This window comes from Lepidochelys kempii, chromosome 2, assembly GCF_965140265.1.
Source record: "Lepidochelys kempii isolate rLepKem1 chromosome 2, rLepKem1.hap2, whole genome shotgun sequence".
Classification (NCBI taxonomy): domain Eukaryota; kingdom Metazoa; phylum Chordata; order Testudines; family Cheloniidae; genus Lepidochelys; species Lepidochelys kempii.
In genome coordinates this window covers 151020962-151043688 of record NC_133257.1, presented here as the reverse complement: position 1 = coordinate 151043688, position 22727 = coordinate 151020962, and positions in this window count along the sequence as shown.

Sequence of the window (22727 nt, the reverse complement as noted above, 5' to 3'; positions counted from 1 at the left end):
TGCAGAGACAGCAGGCTGCAGTTGGTGGCAGGAAAGATGGGCTGTCTCCTATTATTGCTGATGGATTGTCCCCTCCTGAGGACAAAGAAAAAATAAATACAAAGAAAAGTCTTGTTGAGTGACTTATTGTATGAGAAATTGCTACATTTTCATGGTTTAAAAGATTGCTTGCCATGCTTGTTAGTATGTCTTTCCTTACAGTCCTCTGTTCTTTCCACTGGAAAGCTAGCAGAGACATGATATCTGAGAGAAATATCCTAAGCGCTCCAGAAATGCACAAAGGTGATGAAAGTTTCATTAAATGACAAAGTGTCTCCATCCAGAAAAGGGAAAGAGTCCCTTCTCTTTCTTTTCCCCCTGGGCTTCTTGGCTGTTTCATCTTCAGCGTCATACTCAAACAGCTGCTTGACTAATCTGGTTCTTCATACTTAACAAAATTCACATTTTATGTCAAATACATTAGATACTTCATAAGTGTCAACAACTCCTTAGTCAAATCTATTCTCTTTACTTATATAACATATGTGTAAATTTCTCCAATTAGTACCATAACACTAAAGAAAAGAAGAAAGATTTTACAAAGCTTACTGTCAAGACTGACTCCAATCAGAACAAACAGGCATGCAATATATTTGTATGACAAAATTTCTTACTATAGGACTGTGGTTTGGACACAGCAAAACAGCCATATAAAGCAAACATCAAGGAACACTTGTGTGAAGGGAAGGTGTCTGTTGTAAGTTATAGCAGAATAGTATGAATGGCACTTTTCAGCAGAAATATTTCTTGGATCTGTGAAAACTGAAAATAGATATATACGACTGTTTGTCAGCTTGAAGGACTACTTTTACTCAACCATTATTATTTTTAAGTTAACTTAAGAGATCTCCATTCTTTACAAAAATCCCTTTGTTTTCTTTGCACAACCTCTGCTATTTCTTGAAGTGTATTTCTAAACCTTGGCCAGATAATAGTGAAGAGTTTTTATAGATTTCCTGTTTTTCCCAGCTGGTATCTGAAAGTTACTATATAGTAAGGCTTTTCAGGAGCTGACTGTAAAGTTTACTGGTAAAGAGACATGGCAGCTCACTGGAAACTATCCATGTAATAACTTCATTACGTTTACATAGACTTTGAAACAACATGTATGTTGAACCTGCATCCTGTACATCATTCATTGTAAAAAAACAGAAAACATACACCTTCATAATTATTTAAGCAATGTCAAAAATCAAGACATATAGTCAATGATACCAAATTTTGGTTCTGATTGTGTAGGGTGGGAGTATAAGACTGATTAAGCTCTCAGTTAAGGGCTGAAGGAACAGCTTTATCTTGGCAGTAGTGTGGCAGCACACTGCCTCAGAGAGAAAATGGGAAAGCACATTGTTTCAGGCAGGTACAATGCCTACTGAGCTAATAGGTAGCACAGCCATTGCACTGCCCTTTTAGCAGGTAAAGAGCCCATTTCATCCTTTAACCTGACCTGTTCTGGTGGCTACTGCAGAGAGGCAGTAGTGTCATGATTACTTCTTCTCTCCAGCCCCCTTTATTCTCGTCAAGGGAGTATAAGAAATTCTAGGGTGTCACATTTCTATGCAGGACTACAATTGGAGAGAAGCTGTAAGAGACTGGGGCGTAGGTGGTCTGGCCTAGTAGTCACAGCTGGGCTGAGGTCTGCCCAACAGGGATGGGAATCGCCAGGCCAGAGTTGGAGGAATTGCAAAGCCAGATCCTGTAAACAAGAGTTGGGGTCAAAGTCAAGCCAGGATCAGAGACTAGAGATGAGAGGTAGTACCAGGTTAGAATTGAGAAGCAGAAATACAGGTCGCAGTCAGAGACCAGAGGTCAGGAGATGAGGCAAAGTCTATGTGGTTTCCTGGGTAACCCCTGGGGTTAAGTAGGGGTGTTTGGCCACAGGGTACTGTCACTCTGGGCAGTAATTCCTGTGATGCCTACTCTCCATAGTGCTCCATGGCTGTGCTTTTTGATGGCCTTCTCGTTGCATTGTGGGAATATCAACTGCCGTTGCTTATGAAAATGCAGGTTCTAACCCATAGGTTGTTACAGAAGATCTTTATATCATAGACTTTAAGGTCAGAAGGGACCATTATGATCATCTAGTCTGACCTCCTGCACAACGCAGGCCACAGAATCTCACCCACCCACTCCTGTTACAAACCCCTAACCTATGTCTGAGCTATTAAAGTCTTCAAATCATGGTTTAAAGACTTCAAGGTGCAGAGAATCCTCCAGCAAGTGATCCAGGCCCCATGCTGCAGAGGAAGGCGAAAACCCTCAGGGCCTCTGCCAATCGGCCCTGGAGAAAAATTCCTTCCCAACCCCAAATATGGCAATCAGCTAAACCTGACCATGTGGGCAAGACTCACCAGCCAGACACCCAGGAAAGAATTTTCAGTCGTACTTCAGATTCCACCCCATCGAACATCCCATCACAGGCCATTGGGCATATCTACTACTAATAGTGGAAGATCAATTAATTGACAAAATTAGGCTATCCCATCATATCATCCCTTCCATAAACTTATCAAGCTTAGTCTTGAAGCCAGATATGTCTTTTGCCCCCACTGCTTCCCTTGGAAGGCTGTTCCAGAACTTTACTCCTCTGATGGTTAGAAACCTTTGTCTAATTTCAAGTCTAAACTTCCTTTAAACTTCCTTCATCCTAATTTCAAGTCTAAACTTTGGGAAGGAGACCAAAGCCCTGAGGTAAGTGGGAAAGCGGGATACCGGGAGGAAGCACAGGCAGGAATGTCTGTGAGGGGAGGGCTCCTGCCTCATACTGGGAATGAGGGGCAATCAACAGGTTATCTCAAGTGCTTATATACAAATGCACAAAGCCTTGGAAACAAGCAGGGAGAACTGGAGGTCCTGGTGATGTCAAGGAACTATGACGTGATTGGAATAACAGAGACTTGGTGGGATAACTCACATGACTGGAGTACTGTCATGGATGGTTATAAACTGTTCAGGAAGGACAGGCAGGGCAGAAAAGGTGGGGGAGTAGCACTGTATGTAAGGGAGCAGTATGACTGCTCAGAGCTCCGGTACGAAACTGTAGAAAAACCTGAGTGTCTCTGGATTAAGTTTAGAAGTGTGTGCAACAAGAGTGATGTAGTGGTGGGAGTCTGCTATAGACCACCAGACCAGGGGGATGAGGTAGATGAGGCTTTCTTCCGGCAGCTCACGGAAGCTACTAGATCGCATGCCCTGATTCTCATGGGTGACTTTAATTTTCCTGATATCTCCTGGGAGAGCAAGACAGCAGTGCATAGACAATCCAGGAAGTTTTTGGAAAGCGTAGGGGACAATTTCCTGGCGCAAGTGCTAGAGGAGCCAACTGTGGGGGGCGGCGCTTTTCTTGACCTGCTGCTCACAAACCGGGTAGAATTAGTGGGGGAAGCAAAAGTGGATGGGAATCTGGGAGGCAGTGACCATGAGTTGGTTGAGTTCAGGATCCTGATGCAGGGAAGAAAGGTAAGCAGGAGGATACGGACCCTGGACTTCAGGAAAGCAGACTTCGACTCCCTCAGGGAACGGATGGCCAGGATCCCCTGGGGGACTAACTTGAAGGGGAAAGGAGTCCAGGAGAGCTGGCTGTATTTCAAGGAATCCCTGTTGAGGTTTCAGGGACAAACCATCCCGATGAGTCGAAAGAATAGTAAATATGGCAGGCGACCAGCTTAGCTTAATGGTGAAATCCTAGCGGATCTTAAACATAAAAAAGAAGCTTACAAGAAGTGGAAGGTTGGACATATGACCAGGGAAGAGTATAAAAATATTGCTCGGGCATGTAGGAATGATATCAGGAAGGCCAAATCGCACCTGGAGCTGCAGCTAGCAAGAGATGTCAAGAGTAACAAGAAGGGTTTCTTCAGGTATGTTGGCAACAAGAAGAAAGCCAAGGAAAGTGTGGGCCCCTTACTGAATGAGGGAGGCAACCTAGTGACAGAGGATGTGGAAAAAGCTAATGTACTCAATGCTTTTTTTGTCTCTGTCTTCACTAACAAGGTCAGCTCCCAGACTGCTGCGCTGGGCATCACAAAATGGGGAAGAGATGGCCAGCCCTCTGTGGAGATAGAGGTGGTTAGGGACTATTTAGAAAAGCTGGACGTGCACAAGTCCATGGGGCCGGACGAGTTGATTCCGAGAGTGCTGAAGGAATTGGCGGCTGTGATTGCAGAGCCATTGGCCATTATCTTTGAAAACTCGTGGCGAACCGGGGAAATCCCGGATGACTGGAAAAAGGCTAATGTAGTGCCAATCTTTAAAAAAGGGAAGAAGGAGGATCCTGGGAACTACAGGCCAGTCAGCCTCACCTCAGTCCCTGGAAAAATCATGTAGCAGGTCCTCAAACAATCAACCCTGATGCACTTACATGAGAGGAAAGTGATCAGGAACAGCCAGCATGGATTCACCAAGGGAAGGTCATGCCTGACTAATCTAATCGCCTTTTATGATGAGATTACTGGTTCTGTGGATGAAAGGAAAGCAGTGGATGTATTGTTTCTTGACTTTAGCAAAGTTTTTGACACGGTCTCCCACAGTATTCTTGTCAGCAAGTTAAGGAAGTATGGGCTGGATGAATGCACTATAAGGTGGGTAGAAAGCTGGCTAGATTGTCGGGCTCAACGGGTAGTGATCAATGGCTCCATGTCTAGTTGGCAGCCGGTATCAAGTGGAGTGCCCCAAGGGTCGGTCCGGGGGCTGGTTTTGTTCAATATCTTCATAAATGATCTGGAGGATGGTGTGGATTGCACTCTCAGCAAATTTGCGGATGATACTAAACTGGGAGGAGTGGTAGATACGCTGGAGGGGAGGGATAGGATACAGAAGGACCTAGACAAATTGGAGGATTGGGCCAAAAGGAATCTGATGAGGTTCAATAAGGATAAGTGCAGGGTCCTGCACTTAGGATGGAAGAATCCAATGCAGCGCTACAGACTAGGGACCGAATGGCTAGGCAGCAGTTCTGCGGAAAAGGACCTAGGGGTGACAGTGGACGAGAAGCTGGATATGAGTCAGCAGTGTGCCCTTGTTGCCAAGAAGGCCAATGGCATTTTGGGATGTATAAGTAGGGGCATAGCGAGCAGATCGAGGGACGTGATCGTTCCCCTCTATTCGACATTGGTGAGGCCTCATCTGGAGTACTGTGTCCAGTTTTGGGCCCCACACTACAAGAAGGATGTGGATAAATTGGAGAGAGTCCAGCGAAGGGCAACAAAAATGATTAGGGGTCTAGAACACATGACTTATGAGGAGAGGCTGAGGGAGCTGGGATTGTTTAGCCTGCAGAAGAGAAGAATGAGGGGGGATTTGATAGCTGCTTTCAACTACCTGAAAGGGGGTTCCAAAGAGGATGGCTCTAGACTGTTCTCAATGGTAGCAGATGACAGAACGAGGAGTAATGGTCTCAAGTTGCAGTGGGGGAGGTTTAGATTGGATATTAGGAAAAACTTTTTCACTAAGAGGGTGGTGAAACACTGGAATGCGTTACCTAGGGAGGTGGTAGAATCTCCTTCCTTAGAGGTTTTTAAGGTCAGGCTTGACAAAGCCCTGGCTGGGATGATTTAACTGGGAATTGGTCCTGTTTCGAGCAGGGGGTTGGACTAGATGACCTTCAGGGGTCCCTTCCAACCCTGATATTCTATGATTCTATGATTCCTGGTGGCCAGTTTATATCCATTTGTTCTTGTGTCCACATTGGTACTGAGCTTAAATAATTCTTCTCCCTCCATGGTATGTATCCCTCTGATACATTTATAGAGAGCAACCATATCTCCTCTCAGCTTTCCTTTGGTTAGGCTAAACAATCCAGGCTCTTTGAGTCTCCTATCATAAGACAGCAAAAAGAAAAGGAATACTTGTGGCACCTTAGAGACTAACCAGTTTATTTGAGCATAAGCTTTCATAAGCTACAGCTCACTTCATCATGAGCTGTAGCTCATGAAAGCTTATGCTCAAATAAATTGGTTAGTCTCTAAGTTGCCAAAAGTACTCCTTTTCTTTTTGCGAATACAGACTAACACGGCTGTTACTCTGAAACCTATCATAAGACAGGTTTTCAATTCCTCGGACCATCCTAGTAGCCTTTCTCTGTACCTGTTCCAGTTTGAATTCATCTTTCTTAAACATGGGAGAACAGAACTGCACACAATATTCCAAAAGAGTTCTCACCAGTGCCTTGTATAACGGTACTAACACCTCCTTATCTCTACTGGAAATACCTTGCCTGATGCATCCCAAGACCGCATTAAGTTTTTTCATGGCCACATCACATTGGCGGCTTATAGTCATCCTGTGATCAACCAATACTCAGAGGTCCTTCTCCACCTCTGTTACTTCCAAGTGATGGGTCCCCAGTTTATAACAAAAATACTTTTCATTAATCCCTAAATGCATGACCTTGCACTTCTCACTATTAAATTTCATCCTATTACTATTATTCCAGTTTACAAGGTCATCCATATGTTCCTGTATGATATCCCAGTCCTTCTCTGTATTGGCAATACCTTCCAGCTTTGTGTCATCCGCAAACTTCATTAGCACATTCCGCTTTTTGTGCCAAGGTCAATAATAAAAAGATTAAATAAGATTAGTCCCAAAACACGTCCCTGAGGAACTCCACTAGTAACCTCCTTCCAGCCTGACAGTTCCCCTTTCAGTGTGACCTGTTGTAGTCTCCCCTTTAACCAGTTCCTTATCCACTTTTCAATTTTCAAATTGATCCTCATCTTTTCCAATTTACCTAATAATTACCCATGTGGAACCATATCAAATGCCTCACTGAAATCGAGGTAAATTAGATCCACTGTGTTTTCTTTGTCTAAAAAATCTGTTACCTTCTCAAACAAGGAAATCAGTTTGGTGTGACACGATCTACCTTTGTAAAACCATTTTGTATTTTGTCCCAATTACCATTGACCTCAATGTCCTTAACTACTTTCTCCTTCAAATTTTTTCCCAAGATCTTGCGTACTGCAGATGTCAAACTAACAGGCCTGTAGTTACCCAGATCACGTTTTTTTACTTTCTTAACAATAGGAACTATGTTAGCAATTCTCCAGGCATACGGTACAATCCCTGAGTTTACAGATTTATTTTTTTTTTTTTGCTAATGGGCTTGCAATTTCATGTGCCAGTTGCTTTAATATTTTTGGATGAAGATTATCCTGGCCCCCCGATTTAGTCCCATTAAGCTGTTAAAGTTTGGCTTCTACCTTGGATGTGGTAATATCTACCTCCATAACCTTCCCATTTTTCATCCTACCATTATCTCTAAGCTCCTCATTAGCCTCATTAAAGACTGAGGCAAAGTATTTGTTTAGATATTGGGCCATGCCTAGATTATCCTTAGCCTCCACTTCATCCTCAGTGTTTAGCTCTCCCACTTCTTTGCTTTCTTCTTATTTACATGGCTATACAACCTTTTACTGTTGACTTTAATTCCCTTTGCAAGGTCAAACTCTACATGGGTTTTGGCCTTTCTCACTTTATCCCTACAGGTTCTGACCTCAATAAGGCAGCTTTCCTTGCTGATCCCTACCATCTTCCACTCGTTGTAGGCTTTCTGCTTTTTCTTAATCACCTCTCTGAGATGCTTGCTCATCCAGCTTGGTCTACAACTCATGCCTATGAATTTTTTCCCATTTCTTGGGATGCAGGCTTCTGATAGTTCCTGCAACTTTGACTTGAAGTAATTCCAGACCTCCTCTGCCTTTAGATCCACAAGTTCTTCAGTCCAATCACTTCCCTAACCAATTTCCTTAATTTTTTAAAGTTAGCCCTTTTGAAATCAAAAACCCGAGTCACAGATCTATTTTTGTTTACCCTTCCATTCAGTTTGAACTGAATTAGCTCATGATCGCTCAAACCAAGGTTGTCCCCTACAACCATTTCTTCTATGAGGTCCTCACTACTCACCAAAACCAAATCTAAAATGGCTTCCCCTCTTGTTGGTTCAGCAACTACTTGGTGAAGGAATCCATCTGCTATCGTACCCAGGAAAATCTGAGCCCTATTATTATTACTAGCACTTGTCGTCCAGTCTATATCTGGGAAGTTAAAGTCTTCCATGATCACACAATTTCCATTAGTATTTACTTCATTAAAAACATTAAAGAGGTCTCTGTCCATATCCAAATTGGATCCCGGTGGTTTATAGCACACTCCAAGCACTATCCCAGGGTTGGCTGTAGTAGCTTTCTTCCCCAATGTGATTTTTTCCCAGACAGACTCTGTCTTATCCATTCCATCACTTCTTATTTCTTTACAGTCTACCTCATCATTGATATACAGTGCTACTCCACCACCTTTGCCTTTATTTCTGTCTTTCCTAAACAGCACATACCCTTCAATACCTATAGTCCAGTCATGACGACTATTCCACCATGCCTCTTTTATCCCTATAATATCTGGTTTCACTTCCTGCACCAGTAGCTCTAGTTCCTCCATTTTGTTACCTAGGCTCCTCCCATTAGTGTACAAATATCTTAATTTTTGCTGTTTGGCCTCGCTCACATTCTGTACCCGATTAGGCACAGACATTCTACCACCAGTATCACCTATTAGACTGGTATGTACACTACCTGTCCTCCTTATGTCCATTCTCCTACCCACGGCTGTATCCTCTCTTACTTCATTTTCTTCCCTCGCAATGTTAAAATCCCAACCATCTCCCCCAGACTCCTAGTTTAAAGCTCTCTTGATCAGTTGTGCCATCCTCCATCCTAGACATCTATTTCCCTCCTTAGTCAGGTGAAGGCCATGCCGAGAGAAAAATCCTGTGTCCATGAATGCTTCCCAGTGGCCATACATTCCAAAGACCTCCTTATAGCACCAGTGTCTGAGCCATCTGTTGAGCATCATAATCTTGTCACAATTTGTTGCCCTTCTCTAGGAACAGGCAGAATCCCACTTAGGGTCACCTGAGCCTCGTTTCCTTAAGCGTTTTCCCCATCCTGGCACAGTTTCCTTGTTACGTTCCATCGATAATCTAGCTGTATCATTTGTTCCCACATGAAGGACAATCAGTGGATTCTTTCCCGCTCCCATTAGGATCCTCTTCAGCCTCAGGCCCACGTCCCGTATCTTAGCACCCAGCAGACAGCACACCTTTCTGTTCTCTGGATCAGCTCTTGTTACAGGCCTGTCTATTCTTCTCAGTAAGGAGTCCCCAATCACATAGACCTGCATTTTCCTGGCAATGGTGCAATTCTCCAGTCTATCCCCTGTTCCCTCTGGCTGCAAGTCCTCTCGATTCCTATTGTCCCTTGCAATCCTCTGCAATCCATCCCGTATCCTTCTGGGGCTCATATTCGGTGTTGTTATCTCCATTGACTCGTGCCCTCTTCCTATAGGACTAGCTGCTCTTCTCTTCTTCCTTGCCCTCTCACCTTCAGTGACCACTTGTGGTGCCCCTTCTTCATTTTCCAACTCCGCAAAGCTCTGAGCAAAGTTCCTGAGCTGTTTCTCCTTCACTAGCCCATCTTTTTCTCTGCCTGGTTCTCTTAGTCACATGCTTTCACTGTCCACTTTCCTCACCCAGCAGTCTCCCCCAGAGTTCTTTGGTCCTGCTTCCATCTGCAAGTCTGAGCTTTTCCCTTCTGGCTCTTCATGTCTTTGCTCCATCATCCCACACCCGCTTCTAAACTCAACCAGAGTTTCCACCTGCATCTCCAATCCTCAGATCTTTTCTTCCATCAGCTCTATCAGGTGGCACTTCATGCAAACAAAACTCTTTTCAGGTACCCCCTCCAGGATCATGTACATGCCACAGCTTCTACATCCAGTCATCTTCATTGTGTCTTCCACTACTTGGGTCACTCCCACTGCTGCCTCTGTGTCTGTCATAGCCTTCTCACCTAAGTCCTGTTAGTCTGGGAAACACAAACCAAACCAAAACACCACCACCCACAGCAAAACAAACCCCCCAGGAGCACCAAAACACTGGCAGACCACCACCCACTCCTTTCATTAGCCTGTCTGTTCCTTTTCCTGGCTCTCTTAGTCTTCCCCCCAAACTCCCCTTACAAACTCCCACTCAAACTCCCCTGTTTACAGCTCTGATTGCTGGCTCTTGTGCCGCTGCAGCTGTCCAGGAACAACTGGCCCTGAAACGTTCTGTGATGCCTATATTCATGATTGTCTTGATTAATTCTACCCTACTAATAAATATATAATTAATTTAAATGATTACTTCTCAGTAAAACAATGAGGGACACATAATCACCTCAATCTGTGCATGCCACTCCCTTTGAGTTGTTCACGTGGAGTGAATATATTATCTTCTCCTGGGAACTTAATTCTATTTTAAATGTTAACACAACTCTAGAGAAGGCACTCAGAATGATTCTATCAAAGTTATACTTTTATTTTGTAAATGTCCTTGCATTGGTTATAAAAATCCCATAGTAGCCTCAAACTGAAATCTGTTTCCTTGATACATTCCAGCGAGAATCTAGCAGTATCATTTGTTCCCACATGAAGGACAATCAGTGGATTCTTTCCCACTCCTGTTAGGATCCTCTTCAGCCTCAGGTCCACATCCTGTATCTTAGCACCCAGCAGACAGCGCACCCTTCTGTTCTCTGGATCAGCTCTTGTTACAGGCTCGTCTGTTCTTCTCAGTATATATAATTTATTTCAATTGAGAGAATACATTTATATATATATATGATACCTTTTTAATTACTAGTTCCCATTTTGGGTACAAAGGCTGCCAAATACAGAATCAGAATTTTTTTTTTCATCCCACAGCATATCCGTAAATAAGCAGTACAAAATTCCAGGTATTAAACTGAAGAAATCCAGACTAGAGCTGGATAAATACTTGATTTTTTGGTACACTGGCAGTTCTGATTTTTTTTAATTGATTTGGGTTGAACCAAAACTGAAGAGTCAAAAACAAAAAAAAAATGTTGGCAAATGGAAAAAGTTGACAATAATTTAATTTTGGGTCAAATTAAAATTTCATTTGGGGGCATTTTATAAAATAAAAAGCAAAGTAAATAAAGGGCTAGTTTCACAATACAGCCATAGAGAGGATACTACTGCTTCCCCTATAGCCCAGTGGTTAGGGCACGCTCTTGGGACGTATAATACCTCTGTTTTATTCTCCCCTCTGCCTGGTATGGAATAGGGATTTAGGCTTGGGTCTCCCATATTGAACGAGAGTACCCTCATATCTGGGGCTATAGGTTAATTGAGGTCAGGTTTCTCCTGCTGATTCAGTTCCACATTGTATAAAATACTTTAAAAGACATTGGGCCATGGAAAGAGTGAGAACGACTCTATAGTCCAATGGTGAGGGCACTTACACCCAAACTCAAATCACCTCTACACATCAGGCAGAGGGAGAATTTAACCTGAGTCTTACATAGCTCAGGTGAGTGCTCTTACCAATAGACTAAAGGTCATAAGAGAATCAGCTCCCCCTCTGGTCATTTTGTGTATGGTGCCTAAGACACTCTTTGTAAATCCAGACCCAATTTTTTTTTCTAGATGACACTATTTGCTGAGTTCATGTCAAACTTACAAATAATTTAGGATTGACTGATTGTATTTTACTACACATAAACTATTTGTAAAAAAGTGGGGGGTGGGAAAGGAAAAATTTACCCAGCTTTTAAACCGGACACCTCATGCTCTAATATCTCAAGACTTGTTGTTTTAAAGTCACAGACAACACCATTTTCCTTTTAAATTGGCCACTGATCAGCTTTGAATCTATAAATGAATAGCAGCTGTAGTTCTCTAAGCTATTATTAGAATATACCCCTTCATTGTATCATGCTTACATAGAAAAGATTCTTATTGACTTCAATGAGCATTGGAGGAACCCATATCTTCACTTGATTAACTCCAAGCTGTTGATCATGAGACAATTCATTTAGTAAAGCAATCTGCAAAAAACTATAGGTTTTGCACTCTAGGAATAAAATATTAATCAACCTAAACCAGTGGTTCCCAAACTTGTTCCGCCTCTTGTGCAGGGAAAGACCCTGGCAGGCCAGGCCAGTTTATTTACCTGCCGCGTCTGCAGGTTTGGCCGATCGCAGCTCCCACTGGCCGCATTTCACCGCTGCAGGCCAATGGGAGCTGCTGGAAGCAGCAGCCAGTACGTCCCTCGGCCTGCACCACTTCCAGAAGCTTCCATTGGCCTGAAGCTGCAAATCGTGGCCACTGGGAGCCATGATCAGCCGAACCTGCGGACGCGGCAGGTAAACAAACCAGCCCGGCCCGGCAGGGGCTTTCCCTGCACAGGTGGCAGAACAAGTCTGGAAACCACTGACCTAAACATTGAGGGATGATGTCAGAAATATACTTAAGGACAAATAACTACAAAAAAGTTGAATTGGTAAATACGTAATTCTTGTGGTTAGAACCCTACCAAATTCACGGTCTGTTTTGGTCAATTTCATGGTGATAAGAATTTAAAATTTATAAATTTCATGATTTCAGCTACTTAAATCTGAACTATCGTGGTGTTGTAAGTGTAGGGGTCCTGACCCAAAAAGGAGCTGTGGTGGGGTTGAAAGGTTATTGTAGGGGGGTTGCAGTGCTGCTACCCTTACTTCTGCGCTGCTGCTGGTGGCAGCGCTGCCTTCAGAGCTGGGCAGCCAGAGAACAGCAGCTGTTGGCCGGGAGCCCAGCTCTGAAGGCAGAGACACCTCCAGCAGCAGGGCAGAAGTCAGGGTGACATGGAATGGTATTGCCACCCTTGCTTCTGCACCGCAGCTAGCAGGGCGCTGCCTCCAGAGCCGGGCACTCAGCCAACAGCCGCCGCTCTCCGGCTGCCCAGCTCTGAAGTCAGTGCAGAAGTAAGGGTGGCACTTAAAATAGCCCACCTAAAATAACCTCCCTTTTGGGTCAGGACCCGCAATTACATAAATTCTGGTCTCCCCTATGAAATCTGTATAATATAGGTTAAAGCACACAGAAGACCAGATTTCACCATCCATGACACGTTTTTCATGGCTGTGAATTTGGTAGGGCCCTATTTATGGTTTAAGAACACTCAAAAACTATAGATTACTTGACTAATTCAGCTTTTTTGTTTTTCTCAGTGTAGTGGTTAGTTTGCTTCATGTGAACCTCAGTTTCTGTACTGTGTCATTAGAAATAGCTGAACAATATCACTGACTATTTTGGTATAAGTAGGTAAGAAAAAAAATAAAAGTAAAAGAGAAAATTGAAGACTACAATAATTATTTTATTTATAAAATGTCTTCCTGGCAAGGTGCTGCACAGACACTTAATTATGGTTGAAAAACCTTATATTTATTTCATTTATGTAATACTTTATTATGCACACAGAGCCCCTATTAAATCAATGTATTTATAGTGTATTTATCTGTCTATCTTATAAGAAAATCTTAATGATATAATAAATTAATATAGACAGTTGGTGGTATACTTTATCACACAACATTTGTCATTTAATTCCCATTTGAAGTGCCAGAATCATTCAGTATCATTTCATGCATTTAAGAAGCTGTTCTTGCAACTTCACATACATTTATAGTATGGTAGAGCCACTGGGAGCAAGTGTATGGGAATCACTGAGTTCCTCCTCTGAACACACTGAAAATGTTCTGAATAATTACATTCCATCAAATGAGAACAGAAGAAGGTTTCCATAGGTGCCCTGCTGTCTGGAAGTCCATTTTCTGGAATGAATCCACTATGATGAAAGGTCCATATGATCAGATATCAAAGATGGTTGTGACAATTCTGTAAACTTACACAGGCATCTTTTTGCATTTGCTCCTCTTGTGCTCTTCAGCCTTCCCTTCCCCTCCACCCCCCAAGATTTTCCTCTGGTACATCTAATTTATTAATTTCAACTTTTTGTGCATTTAAAAGTTAAAGATATGAGAAGAAATTCAAGTTAGTTAAGATTCATATGTTAAACAACATAATAAAGTTAGAATGGTGTTTGTCCCATAAATATGTTAGCTCACTCTTGTCACTTTGCCATTGATGTTTACATACATTACAGTATATATATAACATCCACAGCATAATAAATATATATCTACTTGTGTTGAGGAAAGCCTTAAGATTTGTTGCCTTAAGAAGTAAGCACTGCTTAGTCAAGCCAAGGAACAATGAATCTTGATGTTCACCAATAGATGAAGACAAATATATGTATTGTTATATACATTCTAAATTTCTTTATGGAAAATATTTGGAAATTTCTTCAAAGTGAAAAAGAAGTTAGAGGCGCAAGAAAAGAAAAAACATGTATTTCTAATGTTGCAAGATAAGACAAAACTTGAAGTGAATAGCAGTTTCACAGTAATCAGCTGAAGCCAATCAAGATGCATTCATTTGTATTTGTTACATAATTGCCCAAGATTTTTTTGTTCACAGTTATATATATTACATGTAGGCATATTAAAATGCATATTGTTTTCTTGTGTCCAGTTTACCAAGCAATCTAAATTGCTCTGAATCAGTGATCCGTTCTCTTCATAATTACCACTTCCACAATTTTCATGTAATCTGCAAACTTTATCAGTGATGATTTTATGTTCTCTTCCAGGTTATTGATAATGATATCAAATAGCATAGGCCAAAAACTGATCCCTGTGGGACAACCACTGGAAATACACCCGCTCAATGACAATTCCCCATTTATAGTTACATTTTGAGACCTATCAGTAAGCCAGTTTTTAATCCATGTTAATGTGTGCCATTTTAATTATATATCTATCTATTTTTAACCAAAATGTTGTGTGGCACCACGTTGAAATGGGAGCAGGATTGGTCCTTTATTGATTGATAAGGTATCACCATTTCAAACAATCAAATATATGTGCAAACAAATGTAACATTTTATATTGTGGCAGTTTTTGAAAAGCAGTCTATGTGGAAAGATTAAAAATTATAGCACCACGTGGGCTTTAGTCCATCCTCTAATCCACTTTGTACACTGCAAGTTGTTCTGTTGACTTCAGTGGGATTGGTCACAAATGTATAAAGTTAAGCACATGCATAAAAATCCTCTGTGCAGGATTGGGCCCTCTGAATAGAAAACTGCAAGAAGAGAGTCGGTCATTTTTAGAAAGGAGAGAAAAATCCAACCTAGGGAACCTTCCCTTTCCTGGAATCTTAAGATTAAAAAAAAAGAATCTGAGGTGGTTAGCTACATCTAGCGTAGTCTCTCTGCTCAGGGTCTTTATTAAACCGTTTGGTAAGAAATCTTCTTTCTCCTTTCCTGATCTCACTGGTATCTTGGAGTGTCTTACAATTTTTCTGTTCAGGTCACCTTGTCACAGCAACCACCAAGGGAGTAATTAAATCTATCTAGACAAGGTAAGAAATGTCATTATGTAGCATTTACCCAGGACTGTGAATAAGTGTTTGCAGATGAGAAGATTGAAAGAGTTTTCCACCTGATACTACCACGTTTTTTTAAAATATATTTTTTGACAGTCACCAATACATGCTAGGCACACATTTTTTGTTTAGCATCAATGGATTCTTTTTTACTATCCCACTGAACATATCATGCTGTGGGATGGCGGTTATCAGAAAATATCTGGACCTAAATGGATGCTAATCAGTAAGTGCAAAATAAATATTGCAGAAAAGAAAAAAGATAAAGTGAATTCATTGTACAAATGTAATTCTACAGTGTTTCATCTTCATTAGATACAAAGTAATTAATGTTTGAAAGTGGAACAAACTTTTTTTTTTTTTTTTTTTTTGCTGAAAACCCGTGTATTTACATTTTTTATCCTTCTATGTCCAGATCTTAAAGTTTAGATAAACTGTGTTTGGTAGCAAGGAATTTTTATGCAAAGGAGTACAACACTAGTATGAATATGCAGTATATGCTGAAAATAGTAATGGGCAAATCTGCAACGGTCTGGTTTGATAAGTAACAGATAGGTGAAGAGCCCATTTAATATCTGGATGCAATATTTGCATTTGGGGATCCTTATGTTTCAGAAATACTGGGAACCCTCTGAAGTGGTGTCATTTTCCCACTGGAATTAGAATAGATGTGATCTGCACCCACCATCTCCTTACAAGAGGTGCAATGATCCCTGCTAGAATCTTCACCTCCTGTTACACTGGAACTTTGGGAACTTTGTGTCTCTCTTTTCACTAGGACTAGGGTTGCATTCATTTTTTTGCCCACTATCCTGCATGGTTAGAAGTGTTGGGTGTAGTACCCTGCTGGCTGGTGAGCTAGAGTTATGGAATGTATAGTATTTCTAGTTTGCAGATACTTCTTCTGTCAGCAGCAGCTGGGATGCATGAATATTCATACTGTGACTATCTTTAGTCTGCACACCCACTGTTTCCCCTCCGTTTTGTCTCGTTTTCTGATCTCCCTTTCCCTGGTCCATCCTGCTCCCTGTCTGGTTCTCCACAGGCACTATGTAGCCCTATTCCCATCTCAGAGGTTATCAGCTTTCATTTAAAAAAAAAGAAAAAAGCACCTTTCTCAATTTTATAGTTGTCAAGAGTTTTTACAAAAACTTCAAAATCTGAACACTAAAGGCTTCAAACCCAGAAGACAAAAGAATCCAAACTCTAATTTATTTTAAATCTACTGCTGTCTTATTTATGCCCCCCCCCACCCAACTCCAGTTGTATCTCAGTGCCACGGCTGCATACATCAGCAGTTGCTTTTTTCATATACTGTCTGCTGCACATGGTTTAATGCTGCTACATTACTAGTGGAGATAAACACAAATAAAAATAAGCTACTGTGTCTCAGCATACATGACAAACACATAAACTCACCTATTGAAAAGTATAGTATTTTTTCAGAGACAACTCTGCAAGATTCTGCAGAAATAATATGTTGTTATGTTCAGTTCCTGGCCTCTCCGAATCTGTGAGTCCCTCCCTGAATCATGCAGAAAAGTCTATTTTGGTCTGCGCTGCTTATAAACAGATAGAACTAACATGCTCAATAGCATTTTCAGGACTGCAGGTTGTGGGGAACATTATTATTTTATTATTATTTTTTAGACTTCAAAGAGTTGTTTTTCTATCACCTCATGGCCATCTTACTATCATTCATGCAAGGCAAGAAAGACAGCAAAGATCGGAACATCCAGGATTTTCTACTTGTCTTTGACAGGCTGTAATGCTGCTCCTAAGTGCTGCCACTTTTCAGCCATGGAATCGAATCCTTTCTGACCTGCGTGACTGTCAAAAATGGACACATTTGAATAGGCCTTGTGCAGTTTCAGAACCATGATATCAAAGCACAATTATTTGCACAGTTTAGATGAAAACACTGGTCTTAGATACCCCATACTCTGTCTCCTATTTAGTTTAACCCCAGGCCACACAGCGTGGTTCACTAATTTTGGAATGCTGTTTTGAATACAGAGTTCAAACAGCAAGTTTAAACTGTAGATTTAATCTTCCAAGTGCTGTTGAGATGTATATAATTGTCTTCCACAAAAGCTGAACAAAGAGAGAGCGTAACATTATGATTGTGTAAATCTTCTCTCATCACCTCCATTGTGAAGTGTGGTCTCAGTGATTGAATAGCAACAAACAACAGTATCTCCTCAATTACATTTCTGTGACTCACAAAAACATGAAAGCTTCATGCAAAGTATTTTCTATAATTAGGTTTCTTCTTTAAAGTGTGTTTGTTTTAAAACATGTTTAGAATTAAGCCTGAAAAGGCTGCACAATAATGACCAGATTTCTGATTTGTTGTAAAATATTTCTTTAAAGAAAAGTCAGAATTATTTATTGAAATCACTTAACACCTGCTATTGAATAACAAAAGATAAAAACTTAACTCAAAGAGTTTTATTGGTATCACATGACCATCTATTATGTTTCTTCACCTATAACCAGTTGATATGCAGGAGGCAAATGATAGTCTGTAAATTGCAATGTATTTCAGCCATGGCTGCTGGGGGAAATAAAAATCAATGTGATACACTTTCAACAATTGAACAAATGTAGTTGAAGCTTAAAATAACTGTTGAATGAGTAGTAGATGAGGTACACAGTAAAAACAAGCAAAAAACCTGAAAAATATTCAAAGGCACTGTGACATCAGTATTCGTTGTTCACTATCAAATATAATAACTATAACAGATATTCTGTAACCAAAACATTAGCTTTATTGAATAACGGATTTAACAGAATGTCATCCTTTGCCCCCTGGTAATGCAGCATTGTTTTAAGATTAGGCCTATAGATCTTCCAAAACAAACACTCTAAATCTTTAATTTCAGCAGCCAATTTATTTAAAAATTAATGGGCTAGATTCTCAGATATCCACTCAGAATACCCGAGGAAAGGAGGGGAGTAAAGGTGTCTTTCCACCATGTTTCTGATCCCCCCCTATTTAGGGGCTATGATAGTTTTACGTATAGGGATTTTCCTACACCAACTATCCTAAGCATCAGAAAGCTGACAGAGGATTTGTCCCCCATATGTCTGGCTAAACATGTGATGTACATGGATATGGCAAAGTATTTGTTGTTGTGTGAGTCACGTCAGTGGGTTGGGAAGATAAAGGGGAAACAACCCTCAAATCTTTGCCTTAAAAGGCTATTGCCTTTTAGAGTGTGGCAGTGGATCACACTTTGACCTTCTGAGTACTGGGAAGAGGTACACCAACAATAGTGGTAGATTAGGCTAGTGACACTGAATTTGCCTGAATCTAAGATTACCAGTGTCTGCCTTTGATCACTTGCTGATATTGACATTTCTAACCTATTTTATATACTGAGAGGTTAAACATAGAATATTTTTGTGATGTTTCCATTGGTAACACAAAAGCATGAGCCCCAATCTCAGAGCAGACTATTAAAGAACGCCTAATTGGTTGTGAGTTCTAAACTTGGATTTCACCAACCAGCTGCACCAAGTACAAACTCCTCAATACTTTAACAGCCTTAACATGGAATCGCAGACTGTCACCCTGGATATTCATGTCTGTCTTGCCACGCAGGTGAGTGTATCTCTGTGGTAGATGGCCCTTTATACCGAGAATCACAATAATATTCAGGTTATTCCTGATCCAAAGGGACCAGTCACTTACCCCAGGCCAACTGCGCTTTAGGTCTCACACCAAAGACAACGCTTGTAGCCATTCGTGTAGTACTCCTGGAGAAATACTGCGCATGTGCAGAATTTATGTCCCCTGCAGATTTCCTTGCTTTGCTGCAGAAAAATGACTTTCTGATTGGGAAGCAAAGCGAAGCCACAAGAGCAGTCATACAACCCTCCTCAGCAGTATTTTTCAGGTCCCCAGGGCAGCCGGCAGAGAGGTAAATCACTGTGGGCCAGGAGGCAGGACTGGGAAAGACCCATCTGGTGCCTCCTACCCTGTGCTGGGCTCAGCTGCTAGTCCCAACTAGGCTGGGCAGAACGGGACTTCCTCTTCCCCTGCCCAGCATCCAGGGCTGTGTCAGACCCACCCCCAGATTTCTCCCACAGCTGTAGGAAGCTCTGCAAACTGCCCCCCCTCCACACACACACTTCCTGCACCCATCACTCCACAGCTGCAGGGGGAGGGATCTCTATACAGGGAGCTGCTCCTCCATCCGCCCAATTCCCGTAAATCCAGACCCCCTCATACCCAGACCCTCTCACTGAGCCTCACCCTCACACACCCCCAGAACCCCCTCCCCAACAAGCCCAACTCCCCCTGCACCTGGACCATCCCAACGAACCACCTGCACTACACATGTTCTTATAATTCAAATACCTATTTTACTAATATAAAGCCTACAAGTGAAGCAGACAGCAAGGCATGTTGGGAAATAAAGGAGTATAAAATCCCTACCCTCACCACAGAAGGATAGAGAACCAAATGGAAGCAGGCTGTGCTGATCATCTATCCTGAAATTTGTGAGCAAATAAAACTACTTAATTTGTTGTGTGCAATTGTGTTTCATTGTAAAGCTTTTGAAAAGGATGCATATATGAGGATATGTGAGTTTCCAACCCTGCTTTTGGGCAAAATAAAAGTGCCACCTCACCACAAACAAATAAATTGACCTTTGGTCTATTTACAAATTCTCCAATTATGCTTTTTTTTTTGTTTGGCCCACCACACCACACCACACAAAGATTTCATGAAGATGAAATCTTCTTTGCCACCTTCATGTCTGTTTTTTTTTAAATATCTTAAACCATTCCTTTCAGTAAGAGGTGAATGTCATTCTTTGCATATAAGACAAACCAAGCAAATCACCTATTTGGTTGCTCAGGAGGAAGCTGTTTTATGGGTTACCTGGGGTGGAAAAAAGAAGTTATCCCTCATCACTCCTTCTTAGTGCCCCACAATCCACTAGCAATATGCCTTGGTGACACCTCAGACCCTGACTGTCCCACCAGCCCTGGCCGCTCCCAAACCATGAAACTCAAACCCTCTGGAGCCTCTATAAAGAGGCTTCTTTATGATCAGGGTATGGGAGGGTGATCTGCAGAGGTGATATTCCATCTTCTAAGCCTCTCCCACCTACATTTTTTTGTTTTGGTCCCTTCCACCTTCAGCAATAATTGGAACCCAAGTATACTTCAGTGTCTAGGCAATAGTGGAAGACCATAATCAAGGATCATTTCTGCCTGACAGGATACAACAGCAACTTTATCAAAGATGTTACTTTAGTGCTCCTATTAGCAGACCTACATGACAAAAATAGCACTATTCTCTAAGAAAGAGGACCAGGCAAATTTTCCTGTTTTAATACATTGGGAATTGTTTCACTAGATAGTAGGCAAGACTTTCCCTTTCTTACTTTTACCACTAGCCAAATTCCCTACCTGATTATGTGGCTTCTGCAGCATTTAAATGATGTCACGCCAGTTTTTTAGGAGATCTTTTCAAATCTGCCATTACTAATATATACATTGTGCACTCGTACACCACAGCCCGAGAATAACAGATTTCAGACGGGAAACCAAGGTATCCTATAACTATACCAAGTACTTTCTTATGTATTTAGTTAGGTATTTTAATGTTTTAAGTTTTGTATAAAGGTATACGGTAGAACCCCAGTCATCCGATCTAATTGGGACAGGAGCCAGATTGGATAATCAAAACTTTTGATAATCAGGACAATGGGCAAAGAGCTTTCTATCTGTTATTTGAAGATGTGGAGTTGCTGTTAAACTAGCTGACCCTTCCTGGAAATGCATTAAAATATACCTCTCCCCACCCTTATCTACTTAATAGAATAGACATGTGTCCTTCGGTTGATTCATGGTCTTCCAGGATTCAGTTATTAGTGCCGAATTTAAGAATTTGCTCTCAATTGTGTTTGATATCTGATACTGTGCTTTTTCCGGTGTTATAATCTTGGGCTATTTTTTCCAGTGACTCTACTTTTTAATTTTATTAATAATTTCTATTTTAGCATCCAATGACAGAAATACACATTTTTGCTTAGTAGTCACGGTCATTTTACAAGTCAGAAAAGATGTGATGGTTACAGTAGTGTTGCCATGGAGGTGACATTAATTTACCATATGGCTGTGTGTTCACTGGTTGTTTGGTTAATACTGAGAGCTAGATAATGGAGGCTCAGATAAATGGGGTTCTGTTGTATGTGAATAAAATATTTGTGACAATAAAAATGCCATGTGCAATTGTTAAATCTCAGTATAAATATGTTGACCAAAGCTTCCAAACAAACCTTTTGTTCAAATTCTCAAAATCCTTGTAAGCTGCTTTATTGTTATGATACCTTCTGGAAGGATTAGCACTGAAAGACTTTTAAATAAAGCAACTAACTTTTTCCATTTTATTTCTTTCATTCTCTTTTTCCCTCTCCAAAACAAACAAACAAACACACACACACACATTAAAATAAAGGAACCATCCCAGTAGAACAAAATATTTTAAGAATTGTCAAGATGAAAAGATCAAGTTTGTGCTGATAAAGAGAGAGTCCTTGGAGGAAAATTGAAATGCAATTGGAATTATTTTATTTACACAGCTCTACATTCCAAAAATATTATTCCTCTTAGTCCTTGAGGAAGTAATATACTCTCACCCTTAAAACGCTGTAAGTAGTCGATAATCCATTATTACAGTAAGCCGTACACTCTCACAGTAATTATCTAATAACCCCTTATAAAAGACCGTAGCTTCCTAATCTGTTTATAATTATCATTTCAATGATCCTGTGCATTAATGTCTGACCTTCAGCAACTCTGACCTGATCTTAATTAGCTCTAATATCAAATCATCACTATATAAGAAACTAGCCATGACCAAATGAATGAACCCCAGGTACAGTTAATTTCTAGAGCAATTATCTTTTCATGTAGGGAGATTTAAATGATTATCTGCACAATTTCACACAGTTTTATGTAATTCTGCGACATTATAAATTCTGTTTTAAATCATATTTCAAAGGCAGGGCTCCACAGACGGGTTTCATATAATATACTAAGCTACCAGGATAGTACATCATATTACTACTATATAACAGTAGATGATTTTATGTCATTATTTTCAATTACACAGGAATAAGAAAAACATATTTCATAAAGTGATAAATTGTAACTGAAATATATAAATATGTACCAAAGTAATCTATGGGTCAATGATATAGAGTTTAAATAATGTGTCATTTTAAAGAAATATTACATTATGTTAAAATATTGAGAGTAATTGATAATAATGTATGTGTTAAAGTAAGATTAGAAAATCTGAAGTGTATGTTAATGTGCATACAGTATTTATAATGTTT